Source organism: Ornithodoros turicata, unplaced genomic scaffold, assembly GCF_037126465.1.
Source record: "Ornithodoros turicata isolate Travis unplaced genomic scaffold, ASM3712646v1 Chromosome16, whole genome shotgun sequence".
Taxonomy (NCBI): domain Eukaryota; kingdom Metazoa; phylum Arthropoda; class Arachnida; order Ixodida; family Argasidae; genus Ornithodoros; species Ornithodoros turicata.
Window position 1 is genome coordinate 3,749,008 of NW_026999320.1, and position 4,587 is coordinate 3,753,594.

A 4,587-nucleotide genomic window follows, 5' to 3' on the forward strand; every position below is an offset into this window, starting at 1 on the left:
TCCTCTCAGACCCCTCAGAATTTCGTAGAAGGCCCTCTCAGACCTCTCAGAATTTCTTAAAAGGTCCTCTCAGACCTCTTAAAAAATCCTGAGAGGCCTCTCAGATACATTTTCACTAGGGTATGTTCACACTGTGTATCAGCTGCTCTGACTACTAAGAAGAAAATGTTCCAAATTAATATGACATGGCTTGACACAATACGCCGGCGAAAGCTAAGAAATAAAATTAGTGGTTAAATGTACAATACATAAATGCTTGCCATAACATGACAGTTTCCTTCCGGCATTCATGCGCTACCATTCATTACCACTTAAAGAGCGTACTGAATTTTTGAATAGCATTACACGCTCGCTCGACAGAACTCGAACAAGATTACATAGCACACGATAAAAGTAGAGTGAACATAATGTGCAGCTTTCCATTCACGCTTAATGGCCGCAGGAGGAATGCGTGAAGGCCACTGCTAAGTTGTGTAGAGAAACACCAATTTCTGTTTGCCATGTCTAAATGAAACGTACCTGACCTGATCCAAAGTAACCGTTCTGAGTCTGGAACACACAAAGAGAAAAACACAACACACGCCGCAACATTAATAGATAGGCAAATGAGCTGTGGCGAGCTCCACCTTGGGACAAAGTCAACAAGAAATTCACCAAAAGTCAATGAGTGCCTGAAATGTAACATCTCTGACTGGTAGCAGGACGGTCCACGTTCAATTCCTGGTGACACCGACTGGCTTTTTCATGAATTATTAGTTGAAGTTTCCATGTGCTTGAGAACATGAACCATTCCTCAACCACTGTATCCTTATGAGGTGATGAGGGTTTGTTATCCCAAAGAGACTCCCATTCTTGCATGTGTCCTGATAGTTGCTCACCACTGCAGAAAAAAAAAGGATTTAATGACAAGAAATTGATAGTCATGTTTACTTTATAATGATTGTGCGCAACAGAAAGAAGACTTTCGCACAGAAGGCTGTACTCCTTGAGGTCTAACATCAAGTTACAAAATTCCAGAATATATAAGACATGTTGTAAGGCAGAGAACAAGTAGAGCGAGGGTTGGTACAAACATGCAAATAAAAATACAAACATAGTATAATAAAATAAAAGAGGGTACGACGCCATCAGTTTCGAACAGACAAGGGATGAGTTGTGTAGCATAATACATGAATACACAGCGGCCAGATAAGTAATTTCCACAAAAGGCATTCATGGGCGACACATTCAGGGAAACAGTGCTACAGTGTCTTGTGAACTCATCCATTGCCGGCTTGAAACTGATGGAGTTGTACCCCCTTTATATTTTATTATACATGGTTGTATATTTATTTTTATGTCTGTACCAACCCTCACTCTGTACCTTACAACATGTTTTATATATTCTGGGATTTTGTAACTTCATGTTAGACATTAACAAGAGCACCCTTGGGCCCGAAAGTCTCGTCTCATAAAAATTTAGATGCTCTCAACAGTCTTCTTGCTGTTGTGAATCTCTATCGCAGCATACCTGCACATTGCTGTTCTACGTACTGTGACTTTGCGGTAAGATAATGGACTTTGGATAAAAAGACTACACAGCACTGCTCAGGTATTTTTGCCTATCGGACAGCATGTATGCAGTATGCACCCAGTATTTGTGCACTGGACCCACTAAAAATGTAATGAATGTGGCACTGCCCACAGTAATGCATCAAGTTCAACACAAGTATTGTAGAATCCAGGTATCTCAGCTTATATGTGAATCCAGTACCACATCCTGTGTGAAGTTGTGACAAATACATAGTTCCCATTTTTCTTAGCTCTCAGAAAAAAAAAACAGTGAACACAGGAACCAGTGTCCAGACAGCAAAAATGCTTGAACTACGAGATAGCAGCTAATCGGAATGGCGACCTTTGTTTTCTACCCTGAAAGCACAGGTTGTAATGTTGAGGGCAGATTTAAGAATTGTGTCCAGGTGTCTGCATGAGAGCGCACATGAAAAGTGGAACATAGGTGAATACTCAAATTATAACATCACATTGTCATACCTCTTGGTGGCAGGTAGACTGCAACTAACGTGTCAGCAATTTCTTCATGCACCAGATGCAAGCCAGATCCTGCTTGATTTCCGCCTTCAGCATGCACTAGAGTCACTAAAGGTAATTCAGAAGTTAGATTATCAATACTATTGTGTTGTTAATCGTGGTTATATCAGAGTAAGCGCAGTAGGACACCTGCACAATCGATTCATGAAGCTTGCTATTTTGATATCTGAACCTCGACTTACCTTTTTGCTCTCGTTTTTTGCCTTGATCCTCCGTGGCACGTTCAAAATTTGTGTGTCGGATTTTCATCCGACGATTTCGTGCCGAGATTCCAAATTACCTCTGGAGTCGCGCGTAACCTATGATAACATTCGTGGACGAAATCCTTGGACTGGAACTTAGCAGGAACCGCTGTCGCTGTCAGCCAAGAGCTTCACACTGTGTGATCTTTTGGCAGCTTATACTAGGAACACGTGAATGCTCCGATGAATTGTTCTAACAGCGTAGCACGGTCGCATCTTCGACAACTTCGCCGTGGCATATCATGTATCATATCGCTCCAGCCCATAAAAGGCAAGGTCAGAACAAGGAAGTGCACTTTCCAAACGACGCCGTGCCAAAAATATTCGCATGCTTTGTTTCCGGTTTAGCAATAACATAACAGCTGTTCGCTTATGTACGATGCAGGGAGGACGAAACGAAAGAAGCCAAGCGGCCAAGCCAGGAGTTCATGCCAATCCAAAGACAGACAAACCGAGAGCAGTGACGTCGGTGCGCTAGTGCGCAGGGTTTCCCGACGGTCTGACGGGCGGGCGTGGGAATTAAAAAAAAGTGTTTTCTAAAAAACTACGAACAGTTGGACCAGTTGGAACAGTTGGAAGATATTTCGCACACATATGCAGTGTTCGCTGATGAACACACAGCGCGAGTAACGCTCGGTTCTGCGACACTTCAAAATCGGCATGTCTGACCTTTAACATTCTGAATTTGTATGACTACAGATTAGCTACATCGTACCGAACAGCAGTTAAAACGAATAATGTTTCATTCCTTTCGTTATTTATACTTGTTCTCTCGGTTTCGTGTTACTCTCTCCGTCCTAGAAATAGATGGGTCCTTGCCAAACTCCGCACCAGTTACGGCAGTCACACGATGATGTATACAATGCCAAAGCATTTAAATGATATGGAAAAGATGAATATCGATGTTGTGTATGATAGTATTCAAAAAATTCTGAGCCACTTTCTCAGGGAATTGTAATATGTTGCTAGTATGCGATTGAAAATGTGAATAATGTGCTTTTAGCGCATTTACTTTTCCCCTTAGTATTACTATTACCTTACCTTTTTCTTAGCAGTTAATGGTACGGATGATGTTGAATGACTAATATTGATAATCCATCGCTGCTGCACTGTTGTAGGGGTGAAGCCTCGTTAAGCCACATTTTGTGGCTTTTTGCTCTTACCCATTTCATATTGTGAATAAGGCATTGTTAATATTATTATTATTATTATATTATTTTTGGACGTCCCGAAGTCCCGGGATTTCTTCAAGAAAATCCTGGGACTTCATGACAGCAAATATGACAGGAAAATCAAACACCTGTAGGCCGTCAGGCGCAGACTCACTCCTTCGTGAGGAAATGACACCTTTTATGGCTGGAGCTGACAGAGGACCGCGTGCGTACTGATATTTGCTAACTGTCATTCCTTCTACCACGGAAGCTGAACGGACCTTCAGTTCGGCAGTCAGTATTAATTTGCACAAACGTTCGCTCCGAACTGTGGGACACCACCGTCAACGCTCTGTGCTTTCCCAGGCCGTGTTTTAATCATTGTAGAATGTGATAAGCACGCAGCGACGGTGTTGTAAACCGTCTAGTGTTTGGTTTCTTTCCATTCGTTTTCGTTCTTTTTTATTTTGCTGTTCTTCATTGACGTGGAATAATAATAATAATAATGCTTTATTCACGGTATAATGTCATACCGTATGAGGAAGTTGTAAAGTAATATTTCCTGTTAGCTCAAGCGTACCCGGTCTCACCTTCTTTTCAACTACAACAATGAAATGCAGATGAATAAAACAACGAGTGGCATTATCGTTGCAAAAATAAGTAAAATAAAATAAAATGCAACCATTTTGCCTTCACTATCTTACCAATGCGGTTACACTGCGAATTTTCCAATGCTTTCCTTCAGCATAAGGTAGAATTGACAAACTGCACATGAAATGCGCACAACACTCGGATATAGCCACATGAGGTAAATGGACTTAGAAGTAGAGTCCTGCACGGCCCGCGGGACCTAGGGGCACCCGCGGGTGACCCGCTTGTTGCTACGGGTGAGTTTTTGGTGAAGTGCGGGAAGCAGTTCCGGTGCGGTCGACGCATTTTACCAAAACACTATTAGAAAGCACACCGAGTTGCTCAATTCCTTACGTGTCTGTACTGCAATCGCTCGAAATATGACGTAAAACGTCAGTGATAATGGTCCTTCTTTGTTCATGTCGCGTTTCGTATCATAATGCATCAAGTCACAAACTAGCGCGTGTTTGTACCTT